At 43.0% G+C, this 12,847-nt stretch overlaps 1 protein-coding gene across 1 annotated transcript in view; it reads right to left on the bottom strand.

The window, feature by feature from the left end:
* The window catches only part of TMEM154 (transmembrane protein 154), a 92,899-nt gene extending 81,665 nt beyond the window's left edge, over nucleotides 1-11,234 (bottom strand). The window contains exon 1 of the mRNA XM_075335548.1: nucleotides 11,085-11,234. The gene's annotated coding sequence lies outside the window, so the exon portion shown is untranslated. The remainder of the gene's footprint in view (nucleotides 1-11,084) is intronic.
* Between the last annotated feature and the right edge of the window lie 1,613 nt (nucleotides 11,235-12,847).

The following is a 12,847-nucleotide window of genomic DNA, read 5'->3' as shown; positions in this document are numbered from 1 at the left end:
CCAATTGCGCCCCCCCCCCCCAAAAAAAAAAAGTTAATTTTCGTCTGGGTCACAGAAAAGCTTATCTCACAACTACAATGTAATTTTCCCCCTCCTGAAGCCCCTAGATTCTCCTTTCATTGCATCCATGAAGTATGATGCAACAAAAGTGCCCTGCAAACACTGTCTGATAGTCCCACAGTTAATTTCAACTTAGTACCCCCACACAGACAGCATGATGACCCGACTGTATCCCCCCTCAACTACTCTGGCAAAGTATAGTGATCCCAAAACAGTATGATCCTCAAGTGTGACCCTCACATGTCCATCTATGCAGTTTAATGGTCCCCACGCCTCTTCACACTATATAATGGCCTCCACGCAATATGATGGACCCCACACAAACCTTCACACTGTATAATTCCTTACATCCAGTATAATTGCTCTCAAATACACCTCCATAAAATATAAAGGCCCCCTCATAGCCTTCCAAATAGTATAATGGCCTCCAAATATCCTTTAATATAGTATAATGGACCCCCTCATAGCCCTCCTTATGGAAAAAAAAGCACTTCCATAGTCCTCCATATAATATAATGCACCCCAATAGTCCTCCATATAAAATAAAGCACACCCCTTAGGCCTGAATATAGTATAATGCATACATCATAGTACTCCATATAGTATAATGCATACATCATAGTACTCCATATAATATAATGCATATCAGATAGTTCTCCATATAGAATAATTCCCCCCAGATTCCTTCATAGAATATATTGCACCCCATATTCATCCACATAATATAATACACACCTCATAGGCCTCCATATAAAATAATGCACACCCCATACATCACCATATAGTATAATGCACTCCCCATAGTGTCACGCTAGGTACAGGGAAGTACCAAGCTAATGGCGAAAGGGAAGGGAAAACCTGTGTCTAATGAAGGGGGACATGATGACCCATGACCTGTTGGCCCCTGGCTGTCTTCACCACCCTAGATAGCTTCCGCTAAGCCCTGACCCTGGCTGACCCTGAAATAAGCCCTAGGTAGGGAATGGATAGGATGAGCGCTTAGTCAACCCCACTAAGCTCTAAAGAACACACAGGGAATAACACATAGGGAAACATAAACAAATAATTTATCTCCACATGACTTAGGGAGAACTGCAACAACACCAAAGTTTATCCAGATGAATACAGGCCGACTGCTTGCACTGAAGACTTGTTAAGAGTATTAGATCTATCACCAACACAGAGTAACTGGGAATGAGGGTATTAAGGCTGGAAACAGATTTGTGCGTATAAAATCGATCCGAGTCTCATGCTAGGGCCTCTTCTCCACTAGCGTTTTTTAAATCACAGCGATACTCGGCTCAAAATGTGAGTCGAGTATCCTGCGTGTGATCTGCGTACAGTGTGTGTTTTTTTCCTCACATAGCATCCGTATGACATGTGAGCGTCATGCGAGTGCTATGTGAGTTTTTAGGTAAGAAGTGTAGAGCTGTCTACAGGAGAAATCTCCTGTAAAACCAGTCCTGGCCGCGGTTACCTGCACTCAGCTCCAGAGCTGTAACCTGAGCTCCAGCGTCTGCCTGATCTGTCTGCAGCTGTGCTGACCTGAACAGCAATCGCCGGGGAATCCATCACTCGGCGCTTGCTGTTCAGGCTGCAGTCTGGAGCTCAGGTGACAGCTCCGGGGTTCAGTGCATGTAACCGCGGCCAGGACTGGTTTTACAGGAGATTCCTCCGGTAGCCAGTCTGACGCGTTATGCAAGTGTCAGGATCCGTGTGACATGCGCATGCCACCCGGATTCTGACTTGCATGGGGGTGAGAGAGCTGAGAATCGCATCAAATCGCAGCATGCTGCGATTTCAAGGAGAGCACGTGTATCGTCTGGAAAAAAAGGGGAAATGGAGACAGCATCATTAGAAAACCTTTGCAAGATTGCAATCCGTTTCTCAATGCGAGGGAATTTTCAGGACAAAAACGCTAGTGGAGAAGAGGCCTAGAAAGGAGGATGAGCTCTGTTCACGTTATGATCAGTGTGCAATGCAACTGCAATGCGATCCTGGGATTTTTCTCATGATTGCAGTCCGTGTGCAATGCGTGTTTGATGCGTATGGGATCCATTTTTACTATGTCATCTGCCATTCAGCTCTGCTACATGGCCGCTGACAGCAGACACAGACAGAGCCATGTAGCAGAGCTGAATGGCCACTGACAGCAGACACAGACAGAGCCGCACGATCAGAATGAAGTCGGATGAACTTCACCTGACTTCATTGTCATCCCGCGGCTCTGTCTGTGTGTCATGGCCTGATTTTCGGTCACCGGTGAAGGACTCACCGGTGACCGCAAATCCCATGAGTGACTTAAGTGATCTGTGATTTATCAGCTGTGCTGTCACTGAGGTTACCCGCGGCCACAGCTGAAGTCCTCCCGCTGAGATCTGTGGCTGCGGGTAACCTGAGTGACGTCATCGCTGATAGCACGACTCACTTCAGTCCCTGCGGGGAGATTACAGAGAGCGGTCATGGTCTGTGACCGCTCTCTGTCAGCTTCTGATGACAAGATCTATCATCAGTGCTGTGGCGTTGCCATGGGCTCAAAAGCAGCACCTACATTTGCGAATCTGGTTATGGGGCTTTTTGAAACATTGTATATTTACTCTTCTGAATTATTCAAACATGTAGTTATTTATAAGAGATATATAGACGACCTATTTATAGTTTGGGACAATACTGATAATAATCTCGCTTCATTTCTAGAGGGTATAGAGAACAATACTTGGGGTTTAAGATTTTCACCCACTATGGATCACACTTCTATTAATTTTCTAGATCTGACCATCTCACATACCGAAGGCTCCATCCTGACTAAAACCTTTTTTAAAAAAGTAGACTGCAATGGATATATTGATTTTAATAGTAATCACTATGACAAGTCGTTGCTCAACGTTCCTAAAAATCAGTACCAAAGAATCAGGAGAAATTGTACATTAGATAATGATTTCAAGGAGCAATCTTTGGTTCTGAAAGAAAGATTCCTGTATAAAAAATACCCTTTGACTGTTATAAAAAAGGCGTACCAGGCTAATAGACATCGGGTGCAAGGTGACCCTTCCCCTACAGCTGTTGTTTCAGGTGTTAAATCTGTCCCCAAAAATAATTTTGCATCCAATTTCCTAACTACGTTTAGTAGTGATGGGGATGCCATCAGAGGGATATTAAAGAAACATTGGTCTATATTACATAATGACCCTTTTCTCAAAGATGTTTTACCCTCTCATCCTGGGATCACTTTTCGTAGGGCCTCCAACCTAAAGAATCAGCTGGCCCCGAGCAGACTGAGGAGTTCCTCCAGCACTATTAGTACTAATAAACCTTTTGGGTCTTATAGATGTCTGACCAAAAATTGCTTGTGCTGTAAATCGATCCAACATGGAAGGGTCTCTTTTGGGTCTGACCCGGGGGACATGGATTTTCCAATACAGGGACACCTGAATTGTCAATCGGATTATGTCATTTATTTGATCGAGTGCGACTGCAAGAAGCGTTATGTAGGGAGAACGATTCAAGCCCTGCATAACAGAATCAATTCCCACAGGCACAATATTAAGGTGGGATACATGCTTCATGGGTTGTCCCGTCATACTACCATCTATCATAATAAAAAAATTAAATTAAAAGTCACCCCTATCGAGCAGATACCTGCACATAATCCTAACAGGTTGGAAGTTCTTGGTAGGAAAGAAACCTATTGGATTTATAGGCTTAACACCCTAAAACCTCGGGGCTTAAATGAGGTGACTGATTTATTTCATTGATATTCTTATTATGGTTTTAAGCGGTGTTGTATTTTTTAGTGTTTTATGGGTAATACAACCTCCCCTGTTTTTTATTGATTTTTTTATATATATATACATATATTTTTTATATATATATTTTTTTATATACATGTTATTGGTTTTATCTGTATGCTCCTATTTATTGTTATTAATTCTATTGTTGAATCACATTTCACGTGATTCTATACCAGGTCTGCTGATTTCATTTTATTTTATGGATTTTATATATTCCTCTCACCGTCGGTTTTTGAGCCTTTGACTCATCTTTGTACATATACATTTATACATATGTATATATCTGTTTGATGTTTTATGTATGTAACTTTGATTGTATGTATGTGTATGATTTTGCACACACACTTATTCTTTATGTGCACATACAATAATTGGTTCTTTATGTACACTTATTCTTTATGTGCACATATAATAATTGGTTTTAATTGTTTTTCGGGGTGGTCACTATCACATGTCCGGGTCTATATAATCTTGTATGCTCCATATGCTTATATTTTCACTTTTAGTTTCATATTTCTACTATTGTTTTTGGGTTATGAGGATCCCTCCCCACTCTCCTTTGTTCCATACCTGTCTTTCCCTCACTTATTTTACAACCCGACTTTTTGTATGCGGGTCATGACTTTTTTCGGTGTGACTAGCCGTGATATAATGCTCACACCTTTGTCTTGAGCTTTTCCGTACACATCTCTAGTTCTATGCCTTTCTCATCATAAGCCTTCAGGGTATGTCTTGGCCCTGTACGGCTGCCTATTCGGTTCTCTTTGTCCTATATTGTTCTGTTGTCCCCTCTTGGCTGTCTCAGGCGTGCGCTGGGTCTATTGATCGTCACGCATGCGCTATGGGTTGGTTCCCACGGTCTTGAACTTGTTTAACCTTCGGTTCCAGATACAGACCTGGGACGCATGCGTGGATCGGTTTGTTCCCACGCTTCTGCCCGATAGTAAACTGCTGTCTTGAATCTTGATTCTTGAATAATCCCTTTGGTGGTTTTTCATGTTTTGCTTGTTTCCACGAACTCACCTGTACTTTGTGCTGGTAGTTGTAAATGAACACTCTTTTTGATTAAAACCATGCACTCCCGGGTGGTGACACACACTAATGCTGTGCTTCCCCTTCGGTGTTGAATTTAACATACACCTATTGGTATGTTCCTTTGCGCTCTCACTACCCCTGGTTTGATCCTGGTGCACTTCACATTCAGTATGTGCGTGATCAATTGTAAATTTACGGATATCCATTCGCTGATGTATACTTTATTTAACACACATTCTGGTTTTTTTTGCTGCATATTCACGTTGTTCTATTTTAGTGGTTTTTTTCCTTTTGTTTTCTCTTCTATGAGAGATGATTATGGTTACGATTTTCCAACTGTTTAAATTTTATGTTTTATTTTATATATCTATAGAATTTTCTAAACATGTCATAGCTGACAACGTGGCACCCTTTCCCGCCTGTTTTTTTCATTAGAGGGATGGCCCTATGACGTCACTGTGACTATTTATTGTATGTCTGGTCTTTTGTGAGACAGATTTGATGTTATTTGTAAACTGACGGTCCTGAGGAAGGGAGCAGGTGCTCCTGAAACGCGTAGACCTGGATGAAAATAAAGTGACATTGGTCTGACCATCTGAGCGAGTGATCTGTTGGCGCGGCATTTAAACACCCTTCTCTATTGTTCTCTAGCTTCTGATGTAGCAGAGCTGAAAGCGTTGTGGGACCTCTGTGGATTACGTCGGACATGGAAGGGTATTTGGGGACTTGAATAAAGTGGTGAAAGAGGGTGTTTTTTTTTTGTTATTCATTTCAAATAAAGGATTTTTTGGTGTATGTCTTAATTTTCTTTATCTTACAGGTTAATCATGGAAGGTATCTCGGGGAGACGCCTGCCATGATTAATCTAGGACTTAGTAGCAGCTATGGTCTGCTGCCATTAACTCCTTATTACCTCGATTGCCACTGCACCAGGACAATTTGGGATGAGCCGGGTACAGTCCCGGAACTGTCGCATTTAATGGATGCGGCAATTCCGGGCAGCTGCAGGCTGATATTTTTAGGGTGGGGGGCTCCCCATAACGTGGAGCTCCCCATCCTGATAATACCAGCCTCCAGCCGTATGGCTTTACCCTGGCTGGTATCAAAATTGAGGGGGGACCGCACGTCGTTTTTTAAAATTATTTATTTATTTATTTTACTGCATGATATAGACCTGCCCACCGGCAGCTGTGATTGGTTGCAGTCAGACATGCCCCCACATTGAGTGACAGCTGTCTCACTGCAACCAATCATAGGTGCCGGTTGGTGGGGAAAACAGTGAATACGTGATGGAAAAATGAGCGGCCGGCTTTTTCAAAAGAGGAGAAGCCGCCACAGTGTGAACGCTGTGCAGCACCGCGCCGGTGATCGTGGATCGGTGAGTATGAGAGAGGGGGAAAGGGATAGACCGACAGAGAGAGAGAGACCAACCGACAGACCGACAGACAGAGAATAGAGACCAACCGACAGAGAGAGAATAGAGACCAAGAGGGAGAGACCGACTGACAGAGAATATAGATTCACCGACATTGTGAGACCTCACTCATTTCCAGTGTTTTCTGAAACATGCCATAAAAGTATTTAGAAAAACGAATGTCACTAGGATGGTGTGAGTGCCGTCCATGTGACATCCGTTTATTTACCCGCTCCCATAGAGTTGCATTGGAGAGACTCACGTGAGAAACTCACCAAAACGCAGCATGCTGCGAGTTTTTTCTCAGTCCGATTTGGACTGAGAGAAAAACAGCAGATGGGAGCTGCCTCATTGATTAACATGTGTCCGATTGCAATGCGAGAATTTCTCGCATTGCACTCGTGCGAGTTAATCGCAAGTGTGAAGCGGGCCGAAGAGCTGAAAAGGTGAGTAAATCTGCAGGGTCCAAAAGTGAAAGGGATAAACCCCAAGCAGGGAAAGTCAGAGTGGTAGCATCTTGTGAAGCTAAACGCTGCAATCTTCTACAGCTGGAAACTATAGGACTGTCTGTCATGCGTGACACACCCGTGACAGATAGTTCATATAATATGTTGAACACCCCATAGTCCTCTATATAAAATAATGCACACCCCATACTCCTCTATATAGTATAATACACCCCCCAAAGCTCTCCATTTAGTATAATTCTCACCCTATAGTCCTTCATATAGTATAATGGGTCCCATAGTACGCCATATAAGATAATGCATGCCCTATAGTCCTCCATATCGTATAATGCACAGCCTATAGTCCTAAATATAATATAATGGGCAGGCCCCCTGATGTGTGATGTAGCGTCCCAGAGGGGAAGGGGGACCAGTGAGAGCAGCTGCCGGGTCACACTGACTTACAGATATTGAGAGGATATAGGACTGTACTGGGTATCTTATCTTTATAGTTTATAAGGACAGGAACATTAGAAGAATTTTTTATCTCCCTTGAATACTCCTTTAATGTCATAAGAAAACTTATAGAGGGCAGTATGCAGGGGGAGGGAGATAGGAGGAGTGGAAGGAGAAATTATAGAGAAGGAAAATTTTGTGGGAGTATGTGGAAAGGGAAATATATGGGGACACAGCATGAGAAGGTGGATACGTTTGAGGACACAATGTAGGGAGAAGGAATGTGTGAGGAGACAGTATGGGTATTAGGGGGGATGTGCAAGGAGATAATATGGAGTGAAGGGGTGATGGGGAATGTGGGAGGATACAGTATAGGGAGAGGTAAATGTGTGAGGAAACCGTTTTGGAAGGGGGAAATATGTGAGTGAACTGGAGAAGAAATGTGTGAGGAGACAGGAGAAGAAATGTGTAAGGGATCAATTTGGGGAGTATGAGTGAGAGGATATTATGGGGAGGGAACAGAATAGAAACTCGTCAATGTGTAGGGCAATATAGAGAAAGGGCAATGTCGAAGGGACTGTATGCAGAGGGGATACTAACAGTGTGATGACAGAGTATGGAGGTGATAGTGTGCAGAGGAGGGGAGTGTGAGGGGAGGGGCACAGTATAGAGATTGAGACATTTAGGGGGGACACAGTGTTAGGCGACAGTGTAAAGAGGGAGCCCAGTATAAAAAGGATATATTTGGATGCAACGCACCATGAGAGGGAGATTCTTGGGGCCATATTTTGTGGGGCAAATATTTACTAAGGGGCATAGCATAGGACAGATATTTTTATTAAAAAGTATTATAGTTGCACTGTGATGTTTAAAGGCACCATGTTGGGGTGTGCTGCATGGTGGGTCTGGTAATGTGTTCATGTATCGATGGGTATTCTGGTGATGTAATGATGTACTGATGGTAATTTTGTTGCTGTATTCATGTATTGATGGTGGGTCTGGTAATGTATTCCTTTACTGATAGTGGTTCTCTTGATGTAGTCCTATACAGATGGTAATTTTGGTTATGTATTCCTGTACTGATGAGGGTTCTGGTAATGTATTCCTGTGCTGTTATTGGTTCTGATCCTGTACACATGTAGCTGTTTTCAGATTACTTGATACCTGGCTTTATTTTATGAAATGTTAATATTAAGAACAATATAAGGAGTTATCCAGGTGTGTGATGAATGTCTGCAGTCACTCAATGTGACTACAAACTTCTGAATTCTCACAGCATGACCACTGCATGCTGTCAGGATTCTTTTGTAGCAGTTGGGAGAGCAGGAGGTCTCATCACCTCAAGTATACCATTTGCATAGATGCAGTCACCTACCGGCTAGATACAGTTCATTTGTATTGACCAAAGCAAAGCACATCTAGCCGGAATGTGGGCAGTAAAATATGAATCGCATATTTGCGGTCACATGACCACCAGCTGTAGCTGTAACGCACACCTCTGGTGTTGAGTTGGTGAGCAAGAGTAGAACTGGACCCACTGGACCCAGGGGGAACCCGAGCTTATCCTTTAGTAGGGGCTTAACTAAGCACCGGCTGCAAGGCAAATGCTAGGTACCACTCCTAGGGCAGTGACTGGGACTATGAAAGCTGACCCCCAGGGCAGTGACGGGCTCAGGTATGGACATAACTGCAAGTAGGTACAAGTGGGATGGCTCAGGCAGACAGGAAAGCGGGTACGCACATGTATGGTGGGCACAGTAGACAGGGACAGCTAGGTATGTGAAGACAGATTCAGAAACAGGAAACGGGACAGGATCATGGGACCTGACAACTAGCTATCAGACAGAATAATAACTAAGGGTGTTGTGCAGGCAGCACTTCCCCTAGTGGGAGGATGCCTTAAGTCCCTATGGCTGAGAGGCACTTCCTGGAAATGGCACTCCTGCCCTTTAAGAGAAGGACAGGTGCGCGCGCACGCATGTCCTAATCTTACTCCTGGGGGACCTGTGCTGCGTACACAGGTGCCGGAGGAAGCAGGAGCACACGATAATGACTGTAGGAGTGCGGGGGAGGATGCACCCCGGCTGTGGCAGTGAGTGAGTCAGTATCCCTGCTGGGAAGAGGCAGGGAAATGCAGGGATGCCGCTGCTACACCAGCACTGGAGAATTTTAACAGAGTAGGTGACTGCAGGCATTGATTACAAATCTGAACAACCCCTTTAATTGTACTCTTGAGCACTGTAGCATGCCCAATCCTAACTGTGTGTAATAAATTCACTATTAGAATTCAACTCTGCTTGCCGGTGCCAGTGTTAATCACATGACTACAAAGATGATTTTCATATTTACAGTCACGTGTCAATCTTCTCTGCCTGCCTCACTAAATGAAACAGGGGCTGTAGTTTTTCTCTGAACATTGAAAGATTTATGAAGGTCAGTAACTGTAAATTAGCAATTTGCGTATGAGCAGCCACATGCTGACTGCTTCAGCTGTAAATAGGAGGGGGCGCCTAACTGAACTTTTACTCCAGGTACCGGTAAACTTAAATTCACCTCTGTTTTCCGCAACAGTTTTCCTTTCTTTTTCTTGCAACTCCTCCATGTGGTGCTATTGTAGAAATATGTGGAAAACATTTTCCTGTGACTTCAATCACTGCAGTTTCTTGCCTCACTATCTTTGTAAGTTTCCACATATTTTCTAAGGGAGTTTTTCAGGTTCTGACAGTCCTGTAAAATTATTGAAGACGGTATATGGAAACGACCACACCGTCCTAAGGAGGTGGTGGGGAGGGTGGACCCACCTGGTAGGGCTGTTGTGGAGGTTACAGGAATCCGATTACTGGACAGTGTAATTATTTTTCTCAGTGATGGATCCCAGCTGTTCTAAGAATGTTGTCACTTGCTTGTGTTGAGGAAGAATGCTTCACTTCAATCTTACGTTTTCTTTAAAGGTCAGTTACCATTTTGTTTCGAATTTAGAAATATAGAGGAAATATGTGGGTTATACATAAAGTGTGTTATTAGCAATTCATATACAGTTTACATTTCATACACAGCTGACATATTATCAGCGTTAGTTTAGGAAATATTCTTCTTGGTTACCCATAAATCTTTTTAATCAGTCTGTTAAAGTTTTGCCATAGTCTGGGGTTAGTGAATTCTCAAAGGTCCTTGTCACCAGGCTGAGTGATCTATGTGTTCTTTGGAAGAAATAAATGGGTGGCAGCTGCGTGTACTACTCATGTCATCAGAAAAGTCATTTGGGGACGTCATGTACATTCAGTAATGTGATCCATAGCAGGGGCGGACATATCATTGGTACAACCTTTCCAGCCATAAGGGGGCCCAAGCGGGAAGGGGCCCACTTCTACCCAAAGCAGGTGGAAATGTGCATTATGATGAGCTATTGGACTGCAAAGCACCCATATATTGTGCTTGCAAAGTGCCCCGCTTCTGTCTGTCTCATATACTGGTCCACAAATTACTAATATTTACTAAATTGATACAATTGAAAATGTTAGGAGACGATCATAAACAAGTATGTAAAGCTTGACAATGTGATGTCTTTTCTTATAATGTATAACATATTAAAGCAGCCTTACTCCCAGTATTAGTTGTCTGTCTGATCAGAGTAGTATCCTGAGAATGTAAAATGACAAATGTATATAACTAGAAAAGCAATGTGACTGCTTTCTGTCTACAGGAACCATTAATTCCATATGTGAACGCACAGTGTGGAGGTTGAGTCACTGTACACATAGGATCCTGCATTCACAAGGTAAGTCACCAGTATAAACCATGAGAACATACACAAACTTACCGCAATGCAGGATTGTGCGAGTGAAGGACCATCTGCCAATGTTTGTATATCACTTTTCTTACCTGGTTTCTGATCTTCTCGCCCTTTTTTTCTACATATCTTCACTTTTTTTCAAAGGAACTTGAACATTTCCTGTTTCCTTTAAATTTATCTGTGAAGTTTTACTCATTTGAGCTAAGGAGATATATTCAAGTGTGTACTTAGGAAGTGATGTAACCCAGCCTGGGCTTGTTGAAACAGCTACTTGCTAGAGAAAAAGTTTCATACCAGCACCTGGATGACACACACTGGTTATGAATTCTTGTACGTTTTTATGGCATTTTTGCCTTTGTCTTGGTGACACCCTGGTATCGTTAGCTTTTTACAGCACCCTTCAAGGTTTACAGTCCTTCTCACAGAGAATATCCACTGACCTATAAACACAAAATAGTAAACCCACAATGGTCACTGAAATAACTTGAAACTGACAAAACTAAGTTTTAATTTAAAATTCCTGAATATCCGCTAATGAAAATCAGACATTGCTTTTGAATTGTGATTCAACAGGAAAAACAAAAACAAAAACAAAGTAATGAAAATGGCCTGGACATGACTATACATAGAAAACATTGAAAATGATTTGAATATATGGACATATTGTGCTAAAGCAGGACCTGCACAACATACGGCCCAGGGGCTAAATGCGGCCCACCAAAGGGTTTGTTGTCGCTTGCAGCAACTAGAACACACCAGCTTCCATTCCATCTACATTCAAATGTATTTGCGTCTTTCAGACACAAATACATTTGAACACTTGGGAGCTGGGACTAGGGCGGAAGAGTGCCCGTTAGGCCCCACCCTGATGTGCAACAGCGTGATGAGGTCAACACTAGTGATGAGCAAGCACTACCATGTTCGGGTGCTTGGCTCTCCTAAAAAGCCGTTGGATACTCATAGGGGCGCGACTCTGGGTACCTGAGTATAATAGTATAATTGAAGTCAATAGGGCACTCAATTATTTTTCTAGATTTCCCAGAAAAATGCTCTGGTCCCACATTGAATTCCAGTATAGTCAGGTACTCACGGCGTGCCCATCCGATCATCCAACTGCTTTTTCAAGTACTGAGCACCTGGGCCTGGTAGTGCTCGCTCATCACTAGTCAGTCAGCATGCTTTTGCCCTTATGACACTGCTGTTTTCACCAGCACTGCAGACCATGAAGAAGCTGAAAATTAAATGTGCTATCATTTTAGATGTAGATGCAGGGTTTTACTGTGAGGGCACATTATGGGTCAATGGGGGACATTATGTGGAAACCGGGGGGAATTTTGAAAGTGGGCATAGTATAGTCTGGGACGGTAGGGTGAGCTGCAGTGGGAAATGTTATGAAGGGCAGTGTGTGGGAATATTATAGAAAGGGGCAATATAGAATGTAATATTATGAAGAGGGGACAGTGGATTGAGGTGCAGTGTGGAGGAATATTATGTGGGGCAGTTTTTGGAAATATTAAAGAGAAGGGCAGTGTGAAGGGATATTATAGACAGGGGCAGTGTGGGGAGGTATTTTGGAGGGTTTGCATTGTTGGAAGGATTTTATACAGAGGGGAAGTGTAAGGGAAATATTATAGAGAGAGGCAATATGGAGTGGAATATTATGGAGAAAGGACAGTGGGGTGAGGTGCAGTGTGGAGGAATAATATGATCGGCAGTGTGTGGGAATATTATGGAGAGAGGCAGTGTGGGGAGATATTATAGACGGGAAGTGTGGGGGGATACTTTGGAGAGGGGCATTGTTGGGGGTATTTTATAAAAAGTGGCAATGTGGGAGTAATATTTTGGAGAGGGA

This window comes from Anomaloglossus baeobatrachus, chromosome 1 (assembly GCF_048569485.1).
Source record: "Anomaloglossus baeobatrachus isolate aAnoBae1 chromosome 1, aAnoBae1.hap1, whole genome shotgun sequence".
NCBI classification, from domain to species: Eukaryota; Metazoa; Chordata; class Amphibia; order Anura; family Aromobatidae; genus Anomaloglossus; species Anomaloglossus baeobatrachus.
Note: the sequence above shows the minus strand (reverse complement) of the source record. Positions and strands in the feature narration are given on the sequence as shown.